Here is a 25,015-nt window from a genome sequence, read left to right as displayed (position 1 = left end):
CGGTCACCGTGTAGTTCACTTGAGCATCATTCATTGTCTTGCTCGCATAGTATACCAGATGAACATTTTGTTCACTCGTTGACCCAAAACTGCCCCAACTGCAACATCACTAGCATCACACATGAGCTCAAAGGACAAGCTCCAATTAGGTGCAGTAATGATAGGAGTGGTGGTCAACTTATGCTTGAGAAGTTCAAAGGCTTGCATACACTTTTCATCAAACACGAACTTAGCATCTTTTTCCAACAACTTGCACAAGGGGTTCACTACCTTCGAAAAGTCTTTGATGAATCTCCGGTAAAACCCCGCATGCCCAAGAAACCTTCGGACTCCCTTGACAGATGTAGGGGAGGGAGCCTTTAAATCACATCTATCTTTGCTTTATCCACCTCAATGCCATGCTTCGAAACTTTGTGCCCAAGAATAATTCCTTCTTCCACCATAAAGTGGCATTTCTCCCAATTGAGGACAAGATTGGTTTCTTCACAACGGGCCAACACCCTATCAAGATTCTTCAAGCATTCATCAAATGAGTCCCCCCACAACATTAAAATCATCCATGAACACCTCTAAAATGTCTTCCACCATATCGGTGAAAATGGCCATCATGCACAGCTGAAATGTAGCCGGTGCATTACACAACCGAAAAGGCATCCTAGAGAAAGTAAATGTTTCATACGGACAAGTGAATGTGGTCTTTTCCTGATCTTCCGGAGAAATCAAGATTTGGTTGTATCCAGAATACTAATCCAAGAAGCAATAGAAGGCACGCCCAGCAAGTCGGTCTAGTATCTGATCCAGAAATGGCAAAGGAAAGTGATCCTTGCGTGTCACTTTTATTCAATTTGCGGTAGTACATGCATACCCTTCAACCAGTGACTGTTCTTGTAGGAATCAACTCATTTTGAGAATTTGTAACCACGGTCATACCACCATTCTTCGGTACACATTGCATCGGTGAAGTCTAAGAGCTATCAGAGATGGGGTACACAACCCCGGCATCCAACCACTTGATCACCTTCTTTTTCACAACCTCTTGCATTGCCTCGTTTAGCCTCCTTTGGTTCTCCAAGTATGGCTTTTCATTATCTTCCAGAATAATCTTGTGCATACAGAATGCGCAGCTTATTCCTTGAATATCAGCTAAAGTCCATCCAATTGCCTTTTTCCGCTTTTGAAGCACCGCCAATGTGGCATCAACCTGCATGTTAGTAAGGCAAGAAGAAAGAATAACTAGCAAAGTAGAACTTGAGCCTAAGAACTCATATCTGAGGTGCGGAGGAAGTGGTTTCAACTCCAACACTGGAGGCTCCTCAATTGAAGGTTTGGTTGGTGGAGTCTTTCTATTCTCAAGATCCAAAGACAGTTTCCTAGGCTCATAAGAATAAGAGCCCATCCCATGTAAAGCATTCAAGCACTCCACTCGGCTTGCATCCTCATTGACATCAAGATTCAACAAAACGGCCTCCAATTGGTCCTCCACATTGATCATGGCACTGGTGTCATCAATTATCACTGTTGTGACGAGGTCAACAAAAGAGCATACCTCGGTACTGTTGGGCTGCTTCATAGACTTGCTCACTGAAAGACCACCTTTTCATCTCCTACCCGGAAGGTGAGTTCCCCTGCTTCCACATCTACCAGTGTCTTCCCCATAGCTAGGAAAGGTCTACCCAATATGATAGGAACCTCATAGTCCACCTCGCAATCCAATATCACAAAGTCAGCTGGCAAGATAAATTTGTCCACCCGGACAAGCACATCATCAATAATACCCAAAGGTCTCTTCATCGATCTATCTGCCATTTGTAACCTCATGGAAGTCGGCCTAGGTTTCCCAATACCCAAAGTTTTGAAAACTGAGTAGGGCATCAAAGTGATACTAGCTCCCAAATCACATAGAGCCTAGGCAAAATCCGCACTCCCAATGGTGCAAGGAATGGTGAAAGCACCGGGATCTTCAAGCTTCGGGGCTATTGAATACACTATAGCACTAACTTGGTGAGTCATCTTTATAGTTTCACAATCCATAGAATGCTTCTTTGTGACCAAGTCTTTCATGAATTTTGCATAGCCCGACATTTGTTCAAGTGCCTCCACCAAAGGCACATTAATAGATAAGCTCTTCATCATGTCAATGAACCTTTTAAACTGATTATCATTCTTTTGCTTCGCGAGCCTTTGAGAATAAGGTAGAGGTGGCCTTGGCAAAGGTGCCTTGGCTTTAGGCACAACCGACTCCGGCATGTCAATTATGTGTTCCCTAGACGGGTTCATATCATTTTGAGTTTCCACCTCAACTTCTTGAATATCAATCCTCACTTCATTGTTCACATTTTCATCAACCACATCTTCAACTACCAAAGGGGCTTCTTCATCTTGCAACTCAACATCATCATCCACGACTTGCTTTTACTTAGAGGCATTCACATCACCGCCTCTCCCACTTCTTTTTGTAACCGCCATAACATGATTGTTCACACCCTTTGGGTTCACTACCGTATCACTTGGTAGAGCACCCTTCGGGCGAGTATTCAATGACCGAAAGATTTGGCCTAATTGCACCTCCAAGTTTCGGATAGAGGTATTGTGAGAAGCTAACTGTGCATTAGAATCTGCATTCTTCTTCATCATCTGCTCGAACATCATCTCAATTCTACCCATATCATTACCCGAAGAACTAGGACCTTGAGATAGAAATGAGGGTGGATTGTTCGGTTGTTGGTACATTGGGGGTCTTTGAAAACCTTGCCCCCAGTTTTCTTGGTTTCCATTGTTCCATCCTCCTTGATTATTGTTGTCACCCCAATTGTTGTTATTACCATTCCAATTCCCTTGGTTGCCTTGATTGTTGTTTTGATTGCCTCAGTTGTTGTTTTGGTTGTTGCTCCCCCAATTACCACTATTTTGTTGTTGATTGCCCCAGTTGCAACTGTTTTGTTTTTTATTGCCCCAATTGCCTTGAGGTCTCCACTATTGTTGGTTATAAGAGTTGCCCAGTTGCCCTTGATAGTTGTTTACATATTAAACCTCTTCACTTTGGTCATCATAACCATCATTTTGAAACCCATCACATTCATCATCAAATTGCTCAGGATTCCCTTGATTTTGTTGCCTTCTCTTGTCAACAAGCATATTAACACCCTCCATGGCATTCACTTGGCGAGGATTTTGAACTTGTTGCAACTGTGCCTTAGCCAGTTGATTCATAGTAGTTGTCAACTCCGCTATAGATTGCCCATGGTCATGTAATTCCTTGTGCAAATGAATAACCATAGGGTCACCATGAGGCACATTGGTTCTACTTTGCCATGCAGAAGAAGTGTCAGCCATCTCATCAAGTACATCACATGCTTCACCATACGACAACTTCATAAAGTTGCCCCCGGCAAGTTGGTTCACTATGCATTGATTTGTTGTATTGATGCCCCGGTAGAAAGTTTGTTGGATCATAGCCTCGGTAATTATTGGGGCATTCCTTCACCATCGTTCTATACCGCTCCCAAATCTCATGCAAAGGTTCCGTGGGCTCTTGCTTGAAAGCCAATATCTCATCACACAATGTCGCATATGCCCCGGCGAGAAAAATTTAGCAATGAACTTATCCGCCAACTCATCCCAAGTTGTGATGGAATGATTGGGGAGTCTCTCTAGCCAATCCAATGCCTTCCCCCGAAGTGAGAATGGGAAAAGCCGCAACCTAAGAGCATCCTCGGACACATTCATCTGGTTGCTCCCCCAATATGTATCCATGAACCCCTTGAGATATTTGTAGGCATTTTGATCCGCAGCTCCCGTAAAATACCCACGCTGCTCAAGTAAGGTCAACATCACGTTGGTTATTTGAAAATTACCCGCCCAGATTCGGGGTGGGACAATAGCACTCGCATAGCCCTAGTTCGGAAGTACTCTGGGAGCCACTCTTGGAGGTGGTAGAGGAGGGTCTGGAATATCACCATTTGGATTAGCATTGGCATTTTGACCTCTACATTGTCCTTGAGGTACAAAGGCATCTCATCTTCGCCGGCATCATCTACCTCCTCCCCCGCAATCACGTTTCCAAGAGTGTCATTAGCGTTGTTAGCTACCATTATGGTACCTGAATAGTGACACAAACAAGTAAGTAACAAAGAAGGAAAGAAGAACAATACACGAAACTAACTAAATAGATAGCCAAAATCGTTAGCTCCCCGACAACAGCGCCAAAAAGTGATCACGGCCTACTCTGCACTACTAATTATGTAGAAACAGAGGGTCAGAGCAGCTTTTACCCAATTTTGGGTCGGGATCGATTCCCACAGAGAGCTAGAATTGGAGTGGTGTATCTATTTACCTTAGGATTGCGTAGAGTTCCAAATTACACTTCTCATCATTTTTGGGGTTTTCTTTATAATTCTACTTTTAACAAGCTACAAATTGTAAATTAAACTAAGAGTTAAATGCTACGGGTTGTTCAAATATTTTAAGGGCACTAGGGTAGTGACATCCGCCTAGGTAGCCAATTGATGGGTACTTGAGTCTAAGGCATAGTTGATATGATTGGGGAGTATGATATAACCGTTGCAATACTTTACCCACTCTACACCTCTCGGTGGTTTAAGTGATTTTGCCCAACTGACTTTCTCAAGACCAACTGGATATGCAAATTTGTACAAGCAACTTAGGGTTCAATTCGGGTATTACTCTCTCGAGGTTTAACCCTTTAATTGGGGCTATCAATCTCTTGAGTACGTCCCAATTCCTTATTAGATTAATTTTGGAGACTTAGGCTCTCTTTCTCAAGAAGAGCCCTAGTCAACTAAATACAAACTAGTGTTTGCAACCACTAATTCAGAAATTAATCATGAAATTGACCCAAATATCAAACACCCATAATCAATTTAGCCCTAAAATACAAGACTCATCAATTACCCACACTAGGGTTGAGTCACAACCCTAGCTATGGGGTCTAGCTACTCATACTTAAAGAAGAAAAACAAGAAATAGATGAAGATAAACACATATTAATTAATTGTTAAGCTAAATACAAAGATTCAATGATGAAATATAGTTAAAGTTGCCCAAAATGACTAAGAAAAGTCGACCCACGAGCGCAGCTATGCTATTACAATATCTGATGACCTAAAAATGGAAAAAGGATCTATTTATACTAAGCTAAAAAATCTGGAAAAAAATGCCCCTGCGGGGTTAGTGCGACCGCACAGAATGGACTGCGGCCGCACTAGGACTCTTGGCTCCAAATCCAGCTCTCTGAACTCAAGCTCCGCGGACCGCACAGAATGGACTGCGGCTACGGTGACTTCTAGTGAGGTCTGCACAAAATGGACTGCGGACCGCATTGGCTTGAAAGCTCCAAACTGGAACTTCTCTGAATCTTGGCTCTGCGGACTGCACAGAATGGTAGTGCGGCCGCATGGACTCCAGTGCAGACCGCACTAAATCTAGTGCGGCCGCATTGCCTTTTAGCCTGAATGCCTTCTCTCTGAACCTCCTAGTGCAGACCGCACAAAGTGCTGTGCGGTTGTACTGGACCTATTTTGCCTGAGCTTGTCTTGTCTTTGGTACTTGTGCAAGTTTCACTCCTTTTGAGTTGATCTTTGACATCTTGTCACTTTGTTGATCAAACCTGCAATCAAGCACAACTTATAAGTCTTTTGGGACTATTTTGTATGAGTTTCTAATTAAAGCATGAGCAAGAAGGAGTATAAAATGCGTCAAAATCCCTAGTTATCAGCTTCGACCCACAAAGAAGGCATGGGCTATAGCACACGAATATATGGGAATCGGGCAGAATTCAAGTTTCATGACCGTAAAATGCAAAACAACGAGGAACTGCCATGGAGGGAAGGTGACTATGGTTCCTTCTGTCATATTTGAAGGACCAAAAAAATTTTAAACTATCCGGGTCTGGGGGGCCACGAGGAAGGCGTAGGTTATAGCACACGAAAATATGCGAATCGGGCGAAATTCCAGTTTCATGGCTGTAAAATGCAAAACAATGATGAACAGTCATGGCGGGGTGGTGACTATGGTTCCTTAGGTCGTATTTGATGTCCTTAAGCCCACGAGGAAGGCGTGGGCTATAGCACATGAAAACATGGGAATCGTGCAGAATTCTAGTTTCGTGGTCGTAAAATGCAAACAATGAGGAACAGTCATGGCAGGGCGATGACTATAGTTTCCTAGGTTGTATTTGATTACCCGAAAACATTTTAGGTGATCCGGGTCCGAGGGCCCGTACACACGAGGAAGACGTGAGCTATAGCACACGAAAATATGAGAATTATATAGAATTTCAGTTTTATACCCGTAAAACACAAATAAACGAGGAACGGTCATGGCGTGATGGTGACTATGGTTCCTTATGTCGTATTTGATTGCCCGAAAAACTTTTAGGTGATCCAGGTCCGGGACTCGGGCCCACGAGAAAGGTACTGGTTATAGCACATGAAAATATAGGAATCGGGAAAAATTCTATTTTCATGGCCGTAAATCGTGAAAAAAAAAAAAAGAGGAACGGTCATGGTGGGGTAGTGACTATGGTTCCCTAGGTCGTATTTGATGGCCTAGAAAAATTTTAGGCGATCCGAGCCAGGGGCCTGGGCTCACGAGGAAGGCATGGGCTATAGCACATGAAAATATGGGAGTCGGGCAGAATTCCAAATTCATGGTTGTAAAATGCAAAATAACGAGGAACAGTCATAGCGAGGTGGTGACAATAGTTCCTTAGGCCGTATTTGATATCCCAAAAAAAATTAGGTGATACGGGCCCGGGGTCCCCGGCCCACGACAAAGGCATGGGTTATAGCACACGAAAATATGCAAATCGGGCGAAATTCCAGTTTCATGGCCGTAAATCGCAATAAAAAAGGAACGATCATGGTGGGGTAGTGACTATAGTTCCTTAGGTCGTATTGGATGGCCCAGAAAAATTTTAGGAAATTCGGGTCTGGGTACCCGGGCCCACGAGGAAGGTGTGGGCCATAGCATAGAAAAATATGGAAATCAGGAGGAATTCTAGTTTTATGGTTGTAAAATGCAAAATAAATGAGAAACGGTCATGGCGAGGTAGTGACTATGGTTCCTTATGTTATATCTGATGGCCTAGAAAACTTTTAGGCGATCCGGGTCTGGGGTCACGGGCCCACGAGGAAGGCAAGTACTATAGCACAAGAAAATATGGGAATCGATCAAAATTCCAGTTTCATGGCCGTAAAATGCAAAACAATGAGGAACAATCATGGAGGGGTAGTGACATTGGTTCCTTAGGTCGTATTTGATGTCCTGGAAAAATTTTAGGTGATCCGGGTCCAGGGGCCCGGGCCCACGAGGAATACGTGGGTTATAGCACATGAAAACATGCGAATCATGTAGAATTCCAATTTCATGGCCGTAAATTGCAATAAAAAAGAGGAACGATCATGGTGGGGCAGTGACTACGGTTCCTTAGGTCGTATTAGATGGCCCAGAATAATTTTAGGCGATCCGGGTCTGGGGTCTGTGCACACAAGAAGGCGTGGGTTATAGCATAGGAAAATATGGAAATCAGGTGGAATTCCTGTTTTATGGACGTAAATCGCAAAAAAAAAAAAAAAAAAAAAGAGGAACGCCCATGGTGGGGCAGTGACTATGGTTCCTTAGGTCGTATTGGATGACCCAGAAAAATTTCAGGCAATCCGGGTCCGAGAGTCCGAGCCCACGAGGAAGGAATGGGCTATAGCACACGAAAATATGAAAATCAGGTGGAATTCCAATTTTATGGCCGTAAAATGCAAAACTAATGAGGAACGGTCATGGCGAGGTAGTGACTATGGTTCCTTAGGCCGTATTTAATGGCCCAAAAAATATTTATGTGATCCAGGTCTGGGGGCACGGGTCCACGAGGAAGACAAGGGCAATAGCACACGAAAATATGGGAATTTGGCAAAATTCCAGTTTTATAGCCGTAAAATGCAAAACAACAAGGAACAGTCATGGCGGGGCAGTGAAAATAGTTCCTTAGGTCGTATTCGATGTCCTAAAAAAAATTCAGGTGATCCAGGTCCGAGGGCCCGGGCCCACGAGGAAGGCGTGGGTTATAGCACACGAAAATATGCAAATCGTGCAGAATTCCAGTTTCATGGTTGTAAATCCCAATGAAAAGAGGAATATGGCTTCTTAGGTTGTATTAGATGGCCCAAAAAATATTTAGGTCATCCGGGTCTAGGGGCCCATGCACACAAGGAAGGCGTGGGCAATAGCACAGGAAAATATGGAAATCAGGTGGAATTCTAGTTTTATGGCCATGAAATGCAAAAAAAAAATAAAGAATGGTTATGGCAAGGTAGTGACTATGGTTCTTTATGTTGTATTTGATAGCCCAAAAAAATTTTAGGGCAATCTGGGTCTAGGGGACGGGGCCCACGAGGAAGGCAAGGGCTATAGCACACGAAAATATGAAAATCGGGCAGAATTCCAATTTTATGGTCGTAAAATGAAAAACAATGAGGAACAATCATGGCGGGGCAGTGACAATGGTTCCTTAGGTCGTATTCGATGTCCCGAAAAAATTTTAGGTGATCCAGATCCGGGGACCCGGGCACACGAGGAAGGCGTGGGTTATAGCACACGAAAATATGCGAATTTTGCAGAATTCTAGTTTCATGGCCGTAAATCCCAATAAAAAAGAGGAACGATCATGGTAGGGAAGTGACTATGGTTCCTTAGGTCGTATTAGATGGTCCAGAAAATATTTAGGCGATCCGGGTCCGGGGGCCCGTGCACACGAGGAAGGCATGGGCAATAGCATAGGAAAATATGTAAATCAAATGGAATTCTAATTTTATGACTGGAAAATGCAAAAACAAATGAGGAACGGTCATGGCGAGGTAGTGACTATGGTTCCTTATGTTATATTTAATGGCCCAAAAAATTTTAGGCGATTAGGATCTAGGGGCCCAGGCCCATGAGGAAGGCATGGGCTATAGCACACAAAAATATGGGAATCGAGCAGAATTCCAGTTTCATGGCTATAAAATTCAAAACAACGAGGAACGATCATGGCGGGGCAGTGACTATGGTTCCTTAGGTCGTATTTGATGTCCTAGAAAATTTTTAGGCGATCCGGGTCCGGGGGCCTGGGACCACGAGGAAGGCGTGGGCTATAGCACACGGAAACATGGGAATCGTGCACAATTCAAGTTTCATGGCCGTAAAATGCAAAACAACGAGGAACAGTTCTGGAGGGGCGGTAACTATGGTTCCCTAGGTCGTATTTGATTGCCCAGAAATATTTTAGGTGATCCGGGTTCGAGGTCCCGTGCACACGAGGAAGGCGTGGTCTATAGCACACGAAAATATGGGAATCGGGCGAAATTTCAGTTTTATGACCGTAACACGCAAATAAACAAGGAACGGTCATGGTGGAGCGGTGACTATGATTCCTTTTGTCGTATTTGATGGCCAGAAAAAATTTTAGGCGATCCATGTCCGAGCGCCCAAGCCTACGAGGAAGGTATTGGTTATAGCACACGAAAATATAGGAATCACGCGAAAATCCAGTTTCATGATCGTAAATGGTAAAAAATAAAAAAGAGGAACGATCATGGTGAAGTAATGATTATGGTTCCCTATGTCGTATTTGATGGTCCAGAAAAATTTTAGGCGATCCGGGTGTCACACCCCTTTTTTACAAACTTCACTAACCCCTCTTAAAATAATAAAAGAAATTTGTAAAGTTCAAAGGTTTTCAATTTTTGAAAGTGATAAAAAATTTGTGTTCAAAAGGATTAACTCAGAGTCATCACCTGACATTTGATCTCGGTGTGTCAGGCCACCGTTTTTCTAAAAATAATTTTTTTTCCTTTCAAAACACAGACTCAAAAACTAAGTCTGCACCAGAGATTCGGGTAAAGGAGTTCATTTGACTCAGGGAGAAGGTGTTAGGCATTCCCCGAGTCCCGTAACTAGTACGGTTGCGTACATGATCAAGTTGGCTTTTAAGAATATTCAAATTGAGGTAAAAATAAACACGAAAAAGAAAATAAACATACACGAGGCTCGAGGTCGTCCCCACCTAATAAAAAATGAAAATAAAATTAGAATACTACGAGTTCTACTTTCGGCCTCCAAATACAAATACTTCGGGGCATACCCAGATAAAAATATATACAAGATCTACGGGGCATTCCCCTGAATATAAAATAAAGGGAGCGACCTCTCACCTCGAAACCAAAAACAAACAAATAGAAAAAGACCTTAAGATTGCCTACCCAGGCGTGGTCGGCCTAAACATGATCCTAGCGATTATGGAAGAAAAGTAAAAATTAAGCTAAAATAAATAAAGATATTTCATGCTCATGTTCAACTTCATTTCATTTGTGATTTCACCCTCTACGGCTCAACATCGTCATTCAAATAAGAGATGTGCATACGATGAGAAGAATAGCATTCAAAACAAAACAACAAACGAAACAAAACAAAAAAAGAAGAAGTAGGAGACGACGAAAATAGCAAGGCATATAAAAGGCAACTCAAAACGTAAACCACAAAACTTAGCGAGGAAATCCCACTGAAAACTTTTCTCTTAATGTCCTACTAACCCAAGGCAAAAGTACGATCACAACCTAAAGTGAATTGAATATTTAACTATAGAGTTTTCATTTTAACTTACGTTAGAAGAAAAACTTTGCCACTGTAATTGAACACTAGCGCTACTAGTAATTTTTAAGCACTAACACATGAAAATGCCTCTTTATTTAAGAGAGTGTTTTAAACATGCTAAAAGTATTAATGAAAAGGCAAAATTGATACCAAGAGTGAAAGGAGAATACTTACCACAAAAATATGATTTCAAATTTCAAAATTATATGTAAATACTTGAAGAAAACGCTACTGTGCCTTCCATTGGGACCAAGAGTTGGCCAAATAAACAAAGAATCACGTTTTCAAAACCATTCCATATATTCATCAAATTAAAACTATTCCACAGATTTATGGAACAAAGAATTATTATTCATTTAGAATGGAAGAGGTCAAATATGTGAATCTAAGATTTGGAATGAAACCTCAAGTTTAGTTTATAGTAGGAAACATGGCAGCCTAAGCCTAACAGAGATTAACATAGGAATACTATTAAATAGCTAAGCAAGTCTAAGAGCTCTAACCACAATTACAAATTATGACTACGGACCAATATCAAGGAAATCCATCACAACACACAAAATAACAGTGCAAACCGTAGGAAAGGGGAGAAGAGTGAACCTCGATAGCAATAAAAATCAGCAACTACACAGGTCTTGACTCCAAAATTTGAGCGAGAAAACAACGACAAGAATGAACCGCGACCAGAACGACGGGCGACAGCAAATTCGAACTAAACTCCGCACCTCAATCACTCAAACCTCAAATAATTTCCATTTTTCAAAAAAGAAATACTGAAATTGAAATCTGAAGGGAAGAAGCAAAACGCATCTATATTTGTGGTCGATTTCCGGCGGGCTTGAATTGGCCGGTGGCGGCAGATGTGAAATAGAGAGGGATTGACGGCTGGAGATGGTTAGGGAAGGGAGGGGTGTCGCAGATGGTGTTCTTGTGCGTGGCGTTTTTGGTCTTGTGTCTGATTTCTGGTGGGAGGTTTGTCGTATGGTGATAGAAATGGCTGGGGATGGCGTTCTCTTGTAGGTGTTAGGTTGTTGCTTGGTGGGGAAAGGGAGTGTGTTGCGGCTGCGGCTGCCCCTCCTAGAGAATTAGGGTTGTCTTGGTTAAGAAAAAGAGTCTTAGGTTTAGGGAAAGGTGGTGTAGTGGGCTAAGAAGGGTATGGGCCAAGGGCTCAATCGAAATGGGCCTCAAAATTGGATTATTTTAGTCCAAATTTGATTCTTGCTCCCTAAAACAAGAATAAAAATACTACCCACATATATTAACTAATCCTACTTAAGTAGAAATGACTATTAAAAATAAAACTAACTGTTAAAACAAGACTATTTTTTAGTATTTTTTAAAATATCATACTAAAAATAAAAATGGGATTAAATTAAAATAATATTACTACTAAAAACACTAATATCATTGAAAATAAAGTGTGACTATTTTTGTATTTTCGAATTATATTAAAATAAAATAGGTTAAAATAATATATCCTTCTGAAAAATCTAATACGTGAATTAAATAGAGAAATATGGAACTATTTTTGTAATTTCCAATTTTTGTTCTTAAAATAAAGTAAAAAATTAGAATAATATTACTACTAAAAACACTAATATCCTTGAAAACAAAGTGCAACTATTTTTGTATTTTCGAATTATATTAAAATAAAATAGTTAAAAATAATATATCCTTCTAAAAGTATCTAATACGTGAATTAAATAGAGAAATATACTATTTTTGTAATTTCCAATTTTTGTTCTTAAAATAAAGTAAAAGAGTCAAAACTAGTTAAAATAACGATACTAGACCTAGACTAAATATTTAAATACTAAAATATGTAAAATCTTGGGGAGGGTCAAAATTTACATGTCTACAACGGGTTCGGAGGCCCGGACTCACGACGAAGGCGTGCGCTATAGCATAGGAAAATGTGGGAATCAGGCGGAATTCCAGTTTTATGACTGTAAAATGCAAAAAAAAAAAAATGAGGAATGGTCATGGAGAGGTACTAACTATGGTTCCTTAGTTCATATTTGATGGCCCGAAAAAACTTTTGGCGACCCGGGTCTAGGGTCCGGGCCCACAAGGAAGGCATGGGCTGTAGCACATGAAAATATGGAAATTTGGCAGAATTCCAGTTTTATGGCTGTAAAATGCAAAATAATGAGGAACAATCATGGCGGGGCGGTGACAATGGTTCCCTAGATCGTATTTGAAGGCCCGAAATTTTTTTAAGTTATCGGGGTCCAGGAGCCCGGGCCCACGAGAAAGGCGTGGGTTATAACATACGAAATTATGGGAATCGGGCGAAATTCCAATTTCATGTCCGTAAATCGCAAAAAAAAAAAGAGGAATTATCATGGTGGGACAGTGGCTAAGGTTCCTTAGGTCGTATTTGATGGCCCAAAAAAATTTTAAGTTATCTGGGTCCAAGAGCCCGGGCCCACGAGGAAGGCATGGGCTATAGCACAGGAAAATATGAGAATCAACGGAATCTGCGTCTGCCTTTGCGCGTCGTGCGCTTATGGACGCTGATTCAGCTTTTGAAATTCTTCCACTTTGCGAAACGATCTGTGCCTTTGCTTCACTTCGTTGTTTATGCCTTCACTTTTCTCCTTTTTCGCATCCGTTTTCGTGCCACAAGAGAATAGAAATGAGCTCCCAATCCTTCCGTTTTTTCTCCTTTTTGCAATAATTTGTTACCTTTTGCTCCATTATTATTCAAGATTACTCCTACGAATAAGAAATATGTAATGAGTATCTCCGCTTTTGCAGACAGGGTCCCGCTTCTGTGGAGGTTGGGGTGCACCTGCGAATCCTGGGTTGCCCTTCCTTGGCCGCTTCTGCGAGGCCTGGCTGGCTTCTGCGAGCTTGCACCTGTGGCTGGCCAAGCGCATGTGCGATTATGACAGCAACCGGGAGCTTCAACTATTTCTCCAAATTTTCAACTTGGTCCGAGCCTCGTCCAATTGACACTCAGGGTCCCCCGGGGCACCGCCCAAACATACCAACAAGTTTGAAATTATAAAGCAGACTCACTTGAACTTTCGAAACGCCCGAAACAACATTAAAACTAAGAATCACACCCTAAAATCAATTGAATCAAACTTATGAACTTCAAGTTCTTCAATTTACTTCCAATGCGCCGAAACGCACTTAAACTACTCGGAATGACACCAAATTTTGCGTGCATCTCTTAAATGACATTACAGAACTATTTGCGATCTCAGAATTCTGTTTGGATCTCGATATCACCAAAACCCGCTCCAAACCAAATTTAAAGAACTTCTTAAACTTTCAAAGAACCAATTTTCACTATTAGGTGCCAAAATGCTCCATGGTCATCCAAAACATGATCTGAACATACGCTCAAGTCCAAAATCATAATACGAACCTATTGGAATCGTCAAATCCCGATTCCAAGGACGTTTACTCAAAATGTTGAGCGAAGTCAAACTTGGCCTTTTTAGCCAACATTAAGGAACCTAGTGTCCCGATTTTAACCTGAACCTTTCCAAATCCCGAACTAACCATTCCCGCAAGTCATAAAACAGTAAAAGCATATATGGGAAATCTTATTTAGGATAACAGGGTTCTAGGAAGCAAAATGACCGATCGAGTCGTTACATTCTTCACCTCTTAAACAAATGTTCGTCCTCGAACAAGTTTAGATTGATACCTAGAGTGTTGAATAAGTGTGGATATCTGCTCCTCATGTCCTCCTCAAACTCCCAGGTCGCCTTCTCGAGTGATTGGCCCCTCCACTGAACCTTTATCACGGAAATCCTCTTGGATCTCAACTGGTGATCCTGTCTAGCAACAATGGGAACGAGCGATCATGTTTAGCAACAATGGCAATTGGATCATCCTCATAACCCAGGCTCTCATCTAACTGAATAGTGCTGAAGTCTAACACATGTGACAAGTCGGCGTGATACCTCCGGAGCATAGACACCTGAAAAATCAGATGAACTCCTAATAGGCTAGGAGGTAAAGCAAGCTCATAAGCAACCTCCCCAACTCGTCTCAACACCTGAAATAGGCCTATAAACCTTAGGATCAACTAACCCTTCTTCCCGAATCTCATAATTCCCTTCATCAGCGAGACTTTAAATATAACTTTCTCGTCCACCATAAATGATAAATCACGCGCCTTCTGATCCGCGTAACTCTTCTGCCTGGACTGTGCTGTGCGAAGCCGCTCCTGAATCAACTTTACAATTGCTGAAAATACTTGGAGTTTGCATCTCATAGTCTTATCCATTTAGCTCGAGCTTTCTGTTGAAAGATGCTTTCTTCTATTAATGACCATTTTTCCAGATTCTCTAAGAGTTGTTTCTCTTCAGCGACTAGTTCATCTGAGTAGCAGCTAAACATTAGATCTTGTTAAAAGTTGAACTCATAAGATTTAAATCTTGGATCCGTCTTTACGAAAATGGGTACGTGTTGCGATTAAAGGTGTCCAACGGCTCGGGTATGGTTTGTCATTTACAAACAAAAAAATTATATCATATTAATTTTTCACTTATTCTATTTTGTATAATTATAATTATAATTATAATTATATTTTTTCAAAATCGTTTTAGTCATTTTAATTTCGCTTCGATATCGGTACAAATCAAACGATAAGAAAAGGAAAAGGAGATAGAGAGAGGAAGGAAAAAGAGATAGAGAGAGAAAAGAAAAGGACTGGAGAAGGAATAAGGAAGTTTTGCCATGTGAAAGGGGATGAAAGATTGGTCTGTGAATTCCAGTTAAGGGAGAAGAAACTCCTGAAAATGAGCAATTTGTGGTCACAGAGGCTTGGAAGCATTCTGACTTCTTATGCAAAAATGATATTTTAAGTTGCTTGGAAGATGGCTCGTACAATGTTTATAGCGTCATGAAAACATTGTCACGATCCAAATCAGTGGGCCACGACGGGCACCCGGTGCCTACTCAACCAAGCGCCACGTACCTTATCTTTTTTTTTCTATAAGACTCGTCACGACCATGATAGGCCACAGTTATATATATAATTAATAATATTAGAACTTACATCACATATCTAATTCAAAAAGATTTATATATAGATACATAGGGGTCGACAAGGCCGTTGACATGTCATACTTAAAGCTATACACAGGACACTGTCTGCAAAACCTCTAAGAAAACATGATCATAATATATATGTCGGGATAGGGTCCCCGATATCTTCATAAAATAAAGTAACATATATAGAACGTGACTCGGCAATACTACAGAAGATGTAGAGCTCACTAAACAAAAGCTGATATCTGGAGGCAGCCTACAGTGTATGGTTCTCACCTCGCCTATCTACACCTGTGTGGCATGAAACACAGCACCCCAGGAAAAGGGACATCAGTACGAAGAATGTACCGAGTATGTAAGGCAGAAATGAAACATAATAATAATAAGTTACTATCTCGGGGAGAGATAAGAGTCAACTTACAACTTCTGACTTGCTGCTGAGGGTCGTACCATATATAATAAAACCCATCTCGTATATATAAATAAAACTACAATATAATAGTTCTAGTTACCTCATTTTGTGACGTTAACTGCCCAACTGATCAGTGATAACTGCCCGACCGGTTGTAGCTCGATGGTAAATGCACTGCCCAACCGGTGGCAAATAATAATATATAACTGCCCAACCTGTGGTAACTGCCGTGATCGGCCGTAGCTCGGTGGTAAATACATGGCTTCCCGACCGACCGTAGCTCGGTGGTAAATGAATATGCATGACTGCCCAATTGAAGGTAAATAATGATACGTAACTGCCCGACCGGCCGTAGCACGGTGGTAAATGAATATGTATATATCACAATATTATCAATATTAACATCTTTATCAAATACCTCCTAAAATAAAATTTTCAAACTAAACATTATTATGCTATCCATTTATTGAATTGGCCTGACATCCTTTTATTTTCAAGTAGGTTATCTCAATACTATTCCTGATCGAAAAGTGCAACTTTCGTATAATTCACAAGAAAAATTAATGATTGGTCAGATACAAGATATGCAAGTAAGAATTTTCAACCATCAATTAATATAGCATTTTGACATATACTGATCCGAGATCCAGAGGAGTTCTACTTCTTATATGTAGTCTATGTGTATTTGCTTTTCTGAAGCTTAATTCTTTCTTTTTCTATTTGTGATAAGTTTCTTCTTACATTGTTCTCCCTCTCGCTTGAAGAATATAATTTTGAGCTGTTGTTTCCAGAGAACTCATTAACGCAATAGTCCTTTTTATAGCCATATGCATCTTAGTGTATTTTAGTTCTTATTTTAATTATCTGCCACTATTTGTAATCCAATTAACTTTAGGATACAGATCAAATAAACCGAGGAATATAAAGGATCACTTATGTTAATTGAATCTGTCTAGATACATATTTAGATGAATATCACTTTATGGGAATGAATAACATAGACATTCGTAACTACTAAGAGTAGAACTATTTATGAAATAACATTACATTTATATATCGTTACTTGGATTATGCCAAATGAAAGAAGGATTAGCCTTAACATACCTGGGGTAGGGAAAACTCCGTATAATATTCTTAGCGAAGATTGCACCGTATTCTTTTATAACCGCAAATTTTTTGATGGAATTACACTTCTGTTCCTTGAATTATTTGAACGAATCAAGTTTTAGCTTGTTGAAATGCTTTGAACGAATTTTTCAAGCTTCAGTTCGTTGAATAAATTGAGTTTTTGCTCTTGAAAGATTCAAACTTAAGAAAGGATTTTGGTTCTTTGTCTAATGAAATGAAAATGGATCGGATTGTAAGTCTTTTACCCATTAATTCCAAATGTTCCTAGTTAGCCACCTAGGCTTTGAATGACTAAGAGTCATTCTTATTCCTGTGGCCTTGTGCCACGTTTTTTGGGGGTAAATTAATTTATTAAATTTTTCTACTTATTAGTTAACTGGGTAATGTCTTGTTACTCGGTAATTAATTAATTACCCGTATAATTTAAAAATTATCTCAAATTACTTAAAATTCTATTTATTTTTAATATAATTTATATATTATACTACCATGGTCATATGGTACTATTCATGATACTATTCATAATTTTCGGGTATTATCGTTCAACCCGTATTTTATCCCAAATTGGCTACTTTCAACGAAACTTGTTTTCTTTAATTCGTATACCCTTTATCCTTCATGACACTTATTTATTTCTTGATATAAATAGCGTAAATACGTTAACCTCAAGATAATCTCATCCCCGAGTCTATGTCAATTAACTGAAGACAAAACTTTTAACGTACGAAAACGCGAGATGCAACATCCTTCCCCTTTAGAAACATTCGTCCTCGAATGTTTAAACTCTCAATATGTACATACATATCCATCTATCCTATATATATCTTCCTGGGCTAAACTCTAATGAAACAAATATCAGGCTCTCACGGGGTCAAGACATCGCCCCTCCCTAAAACTACTTCCTAATCAATTCATCACCTATGATTTTGTTAATCTATCTTCTAGGCGCTGACACCTATTAGTTGTAATCTTAATAACCGGGTTCATGCTTTGCTTTCAAGCTAGCTTTGGTTTGCCTTAACCCTTCAGACATAATGCCAACTTACTCTTACATTAATTATATTAACTGGACAATTTGTGTTAATAAGATCGAACATTACCACTAATCACAATACCTGCCATATCATCTGGTGTAGCCTCTAGGTCCTGACGACCTGGCAAAGCATATATGCGATTCTGACTACCGCCGGAGCTAGATGCTCCACTCCTGCCTCTACCTCTACCAGTTGATGCCTGAGGGCCTCGCTCTTGAGGGCGTACTAAAGAGAAGGAGACTGTTATAGATCTGGTGGGCTGAACCATCCCGCTTCTGCCATTTATAGGACAATCCCTCATGTAATGACTAGGGTCTCCGCAGGTATAGCATACATTAGACTCCTGACGACATTGTCCAGAATGAGCTCTACCGCATTGACTGCACCGCGGAGGGGGCGCCCTCATTTGCGTTGAATCTATCCAATTCTGAAAACCCAAAATTCTTGAGCCATGACGTGACTCAGAATAGATAGATCCCTCATAATACGGCTTCTGCAACTGTCGGATACTTTCAACAGGGTAAGGTGACATAAGATTGCCCGAAAAATCCTCAGGTCGCCTAGCATACCTAGCCTTCTTACGCTGACCCCCATCACGATTCTCGTATTGTTGTCGTTTCCGATCCTCTAAATTTTGAGCATAAGCCTAGATGGGGGAAATATCCATACCATCGAGCAGAGCGGCCGTGAAGCATTCATTAATCAGGTGCGGCCCAAGTCCTACCACAAACCGATGCACTCGATCACTCATTTCAGCCACAATCGAGGGGGCATACCTCGCCAAGGAATCAAACTAGAGGTTATAATCCCGCACACTCATATTTCCTTGTTTAAGAGCCAAGAACTTGTCTACCTTGCCTGACGAATCTCTGTCGGCAAGTACTGACGCAAGAAAGCCCCTGAGAACTCTTCCTATACCGCTGGGGATGCATTTGTCCCTCTAGATGATTCCCAAGTTTCATACCACTGAACCGCAACATCCTGCAATCGGTATGAGGCCAAATCTACTAATTCAGTGTTTGATGCATGCATTACCCTCAAAGTCCTATTCATCCTATCAATAAAGTTTTGCGGGTCCCCATCCTTGTTGGATCCAGTAAACACTGGAGGGTCCAGATTGATGAAGTCTCAAACTCTCGCGCTAATTACCCTGTTAATGTGACCAACACTTATACCAACCTGGCGTTGAGCCTGAGTGGCTACCAATCTAGTCGACAACTGTAGTGCACTCCGCATATCCATATCCTCATCCTAAATAATAGGTGGAGGTACTGGGTTCTTCCTCATCTCCTCGGGTGCTGACAAAATTGGAGAACTATGCGACAGTGTCGTATTTCCCCTCGGGTCCTCACTCTGGCCCTCACTAGAGATTGGTACTCTACTTATGTCCTCATCTTCCATTATTTTACCCTTCTGACTAGGCATAGCGTTCCTAGTTATAGGCATTGCTGCATATATAAAACAAGTCAAAGGTCAAGGGCTTTATTCCCTATGACTCTGCTCTATTGCACAATCTAACATCAAGAAGGAAGGGTAACCGATCCCTAAATGCCCTGTAGTTTCTTGCTTATACAACGTGATACACAATATATTTATAAACAAGACTCTACTAGATACGGCTTGAAGACAACCCTAGGATAGAACTGCTCTGATACCACTTTGTCACGACCCAAATCAGAAGGTCACGACGGGCACCCGGTGCCTACTTAACCGAGTGACACGTACCTTATCTTTTTTTTTCTATAAGACTCGTCACGGCCATTATAGGCCACAATTATATATATAATTAATAATATTAGAACTTAACTCACATATCTAATTCAAAAAGATTTATATATAGATACATAGGGGTCGACAAGGCCGTTGACATATCATACTTAAAGCTATACACAGGACATTGTCTACAAAACCTCTAAGAAAACATGATCATAATATATAAGTCGGGATAGGGTCCCCGATATCTTCATAAAACAAAGTAACATATATAGAACGTAACTCGACAATACTCCAGGAAGATGTGGAGCTCACCAAACAAAAGCTGATATCTGGAGGCAGCCTACAGTGGATGGTCCTCACCTCGCCTATCTACACCTGTGTGGCATGAAACACAGCGCCCCAGGAAAAGGGATGTCAATACAAAGAATGTACCGAGTATGTAAGGCAGAAATGAAACGTAATAATAATAAGTTACTATCTCGGGGAGAGATAAGAGTCAACTTATAACTTCTGACTTGCCGCTGAGGGCCGTAACATATAAAATAAAACTCATCTCGTATATATAAATAAAAATACAATATAATAGTTCTAGTTACCTAATCTTCGTGATGTTAACTGCACAACTGATCAGTGGTAACTGCCCGACCGGCCGTAGTTTGGTGGTAAATGCACTGCCCAACCGGTGGTAAATAATAATACATAAATGTTCAACCGGTGGTAACTACCCGACCGGCCGTAGCTCGGTGGTAAATGCATGGCTTCCCGACCGGTCGTAGCTTGGTGGTAAATGAATATATATAGATGCCCAACTGATGATAAATAATGATACGTAATTGCCCGATCGGCCGTAGCACGATGGTAAATAAATATGGATGTATCACAATATTATCAATATTAACATCTTTATCAAATACCTCCTAAAATAAAATTTTCAAACTTATGCCATCCATTTATTGAATTGGCCTGGCATCCTTTTATTTTTGAGTAGGTTATCTCAATATTATTCCTGATCGAAAAGTGCAACTTTCGTGTAATTTACAAGAAAAATTAATGATCAGTCAAATACAAGATATGCAAGTAAGAATTTTCAACCATTAATTACGTATAGAATTTTGACATATACTCATCCGAGATCCAGAGAAGTTCTACTTTTTATATGTAATCTATGTGTATTTGCTTTTCTGAAGCTTAATTTTTTCTTTTTCTATTTGTGATAAGTTTCTTCTTACATTGTTCTCCCTCTCGCTTGAAGAATATAATTTTGAGTTTTTGTTTCCAGAGAACTCATTAACGCAATAGTCCTTCTTTTTATAGCCATATGCATCTTAGTGTATTTTAGTTCTTATTTTAATTATCTGTCACTATTTTTAATCCAATTAACTTTAGGATACAGATCAAATAAACCGAGGAATATAAAGGATCATTTATATTAATTGAATCTGTCTAGATACATATTTAGACATGCTTGAATATTACTTTAAGGGAATGAATAATATAGACATCCTTAACTACTAAGAGTAGAACTATTTATGAAATAGCATTGCGTTTAGAACCATTTATGAAATAGCATTGCGTTTAGAACCATTTATGAAATAGCATTGCATTTACGTATCGTTACTTGGATCATGCCAAAAGAAGGAAGGATTAGCCTTAACATACCTGGGGTAGGGAAAACTCCGTATAATATTCTTGGCGAAGATTGCACCGTACTCTTTTATAACTGCAAAATTTTTGTTGGAATTACATTTCTGTTCCTTGAATTATTTGGACGAATCAAGTTTTAGCTTGTTGAAATGCTTTGAACGAATTTTTCAAGCTTCAGTTCGTTGAATAAATTGAGGTTTTACTCTCGAAGGATTCAAACTTAAAGAAAGGATTTTGGTTCTTTGTCTAATGAAATGAAAATGGATCAGATTGTAAGTCTTTTATTCATTAATTCCAAATGTTCCTAGTTAGCCACCTAGGCTTTGAATGACTAAGAGTCATTCTTAGTCTTGTGGCCTTGTGGCACGTTTTTGGGGGGTAAATTAATTTATTAAAATTTTCTACTTATTAGTTAACTGGGTAATGTCCTATTATCCGATAACTAATCAATTACCCGTATAATTTAAAAATTATCTCCAATTATTTAAAATTATATTTATTTTTAATATACTTTATATATATACTTTATATATTATACTACCATGGTCATATGGTACCTTTCATGGTACTATTCATAATTATCGGGTATTATCGCTCAACCCGTATTTTGTCTCAAATTGACCACTTTCAACGAAACTCGTTTTCTTTAATTCGTGTACCTTTTATCCTTCATGACACTTATTTCTTGCTTGTTATAAATAGCGTAAATACCTTAACCTCAAGATAATCTCATCCCCTAGTCTATGTCAATTAACTGAAGACAAAACTTTTAACGTACGAAAACGCGAGATGTAACAAACATCACGAGAGTTATGTAATGCTCTTAAATAGAAGTACAAGACTGAAGATGCTGGACTTATGAAGTTTGTGGCCGCCAATTTTTTTGGATTTTAAAATGGTTGACAACAAATCTGTCATAACACAAGTCCAAGAACTGCAAGTGATTGTTCATGACCTCCTTGGTGAAGGTATAAATCGAGTTAATATTTGTATTCAAGATATTGATTATTTTACTAATTATAAATTTATGATTGAAGATATGGGTCGTAAATGAAGCGTTTCAAGTTGCGGCATTTATTGAAAAGTTGTCTCTGTTGTGGAAGGACTTTAAGAATTATTTGAAACATAAGTGCAAGGAGATGACACTTGAAGACATTATTATTCATCTACAGATTGAAGAGGACAACAATGCTGCTGAGAAGAAGTCTCGTGGTAACTCAACAATAATGTGAGCAAATATTGTTGAGTAAGCGTCTACAAGCAACAAAAAGAGAAAAAAGTTGTCTGGTCCAAAGAATTACCCGAGCAAGAAGAAGTTCAAAGGTAATTGCCCCAACTGTGGAAAGGTTGGACATAAGGCTGTGGATTATCGTGCACCGAAGAAGGAAGAAGAGTCAAGCAAACATGGTTGAAAAGAATAATGAAATGGAGGACTTATGTGCCATGCTATCTGAATGCAGCTAGGTAGGAAATCCCAAAGCGTGGTGGATTGATTCTGGATCCACTCGTCGTGTTTGTGCTAACAAAGAGTTATTTGTCTTTTGTGTTCCCGCAGGGCCTGACGAGACTATCTTTATGGGAAACTCTGCAATATTAAACATTGAAGGAGTTGGAAAGATATCTTTGAAGATGACTTCGGGCAATGTTGTGACTCTAAACAATGTTCTCCATGTTCCTGAAATTCGCAAGAACTTGGTCTCTACTGAACTTCTTATCAAGAATGGATTTAAGTGTGCATTTGTTTCTAAAAAATTGTAATAAGTAAGAATAATGTGTATATAGGAAAAGCTTACTTAATTGAGGGACTTTTCAAGATGAATGTAATAGCTATTGATATCAATAAAGTTCAAGTTTTTTCTTACTTAAGTCAAATAATTTATGGCATGCACATTTAGGTTACGTCAACTTCAAAACAATATGAAAAATATTTAACTTGGAAGTATTGTCTAAATTTGAATGCGATAATTTGAAATGTCAAATATGTGTGGAATCTAAGTATGTTAAATACACTTATAAGTCGGTTGAAAGGAATTTAAATCCTTTAGACTTAATTCACACAGATATTTACGACATGAAGTCAATACCATCTCGCGGTGGGAAAAAGTATTTCATAACTTTTATTGACGACAATACTAGATGTTGCTATATTTATTTACTTAATAGTAAAGATGAAGAAATCGAGGCATTCAAGAAATACAAAAATGAAGTTGAAACGCAACTAAACAAAAAGATCATAATGATAAGAAGTGATAGAGGTGTCGAATATGAATCTCCTTTTGAAGAAATATATTTGGATTATGGCATTATTCACCAAATAACTGCCCCTTATCGAGAGCAATCTAATGGAATTGCTGAAAGAAAGAATAGACATTAAAGGAGATGATAAATGCCTTGTTGATAAGTTCGGGTTTACCCCAGAACTTGTCAGAGAAAGCGGTTCTTACAGCTAATCAAATACTCAATTGAGTTCCCCATAACAAAACGCAGTCTATTCCATATGAAAAATGGAAAGGTAGGAAACAAAACATAAAATGTTTTAGAGTGTAGGGGTTTTTGGCTAAAGTGCAATTTTCTAAATCCAAAAGGGTGAAGATTGGACCAAAAACGGTTGATTGTGTTTTCATAGGATATGCAAGAAATAGTAAGGTATATCGTTTTCTTGTTCATAAATCAAAAAATCCTGATATTCATATTAATACGGTAATCAAATCCGATAATGTTGAATTTCTTGAGAATATTTATTCGTATAAAATTAAATATGAGTCGTCTAGTGAAAAATCTAAGCAACCTCGAGAAGAAGCAAAGGAAAGTACATTTAATGAGGAAAATTCAAGACGTAGTTGTAACAATCCAATCAGTCGTTTTGAGCTCTAGCTCATCGTTCGACGATTTGAGGTCATGAGTAGCTTTACTTAAGGTATTATGACTTGTACGTGTGGTCGGAATTAAAATTCGGAAAGTTCGGAGTTGATTTGAAAAGAAAATTCTCATTTCGGAAGCTTTAAGTTGGAAGAATTGACTAAGATTTAATTTTTGAGTAAACGACCTTGGAATTGGGATTTAAAGGTTCCAACAGGTTTGTATGATGATTTTGGACTTGGGCGTATGTTCGCATCGAGTTTTGGATAGTCTGAGAGCGTTTCGGCGCCTATTATGGAAAGTTGGCATTTGGAAGGATTTCATAAATTTGGGGTGGAAGTGTATTTTAATGTTATCGATGTCCGTTTGGGATTCTGAGTTTGGAAATAGCTCCATATGGTGATTTTGGTACTGGGAGCACATCCTGATGTGGATTTGGAGGTCCGTAGGTCATTTCGGGGTCATTTGGCGAAAGTTAGAAATTTGAAGGTTTTTGAGAAGTTTGACGGGGAGTGGACTTTTTGATGTCGGAGTCAAATTCTGATTTCGAAAGTTGGAGTAGGTC

General features: G+C 39.6%; 1 long non-coding RNA gene across 1 annotated transcript; it reads right to left on the bottom strand.

Annotated features, from left to right (window-relative positions):
• Positions 1-5,040: 5,040 nt before the first annotated feature.
• On the bottom strand, positions 5,041-11,719 carry LOC138874539 (uncharacterized). Its single transcript, XR_011401540.1, has 2 exons — positions 11,242-11,719; positions 5,041-5,626 (listed from the first exon to the last, which is right to left on the bottom strand). It is a non-coding gene; the product is annotated as an uncharacterized lncRNA (long non-coding RNA).
• Positions 11,720-25,015: the final 13,296 nt, after the last annotated feature.

The sequence above is a fragment of the Nicotiana sylvestris genome, chromosome 8 (genome assembly GCF_000393655.2).
Source record: "Nicotiana sylvestris chromosome 8, ASM39365v2, whole genome shotgun sequence".
In the NCBI taxonomy this organism is placed as follows: Eukaryota; Viridiplantae; Streptophyta; class Magnoliopsida; order Solanales; family Solanaceae; genus Nicotiana; species Nicotiana sylvestris.
This window is presented reverse-complemented; position numbering and strand designations above follow the sequence as displayed.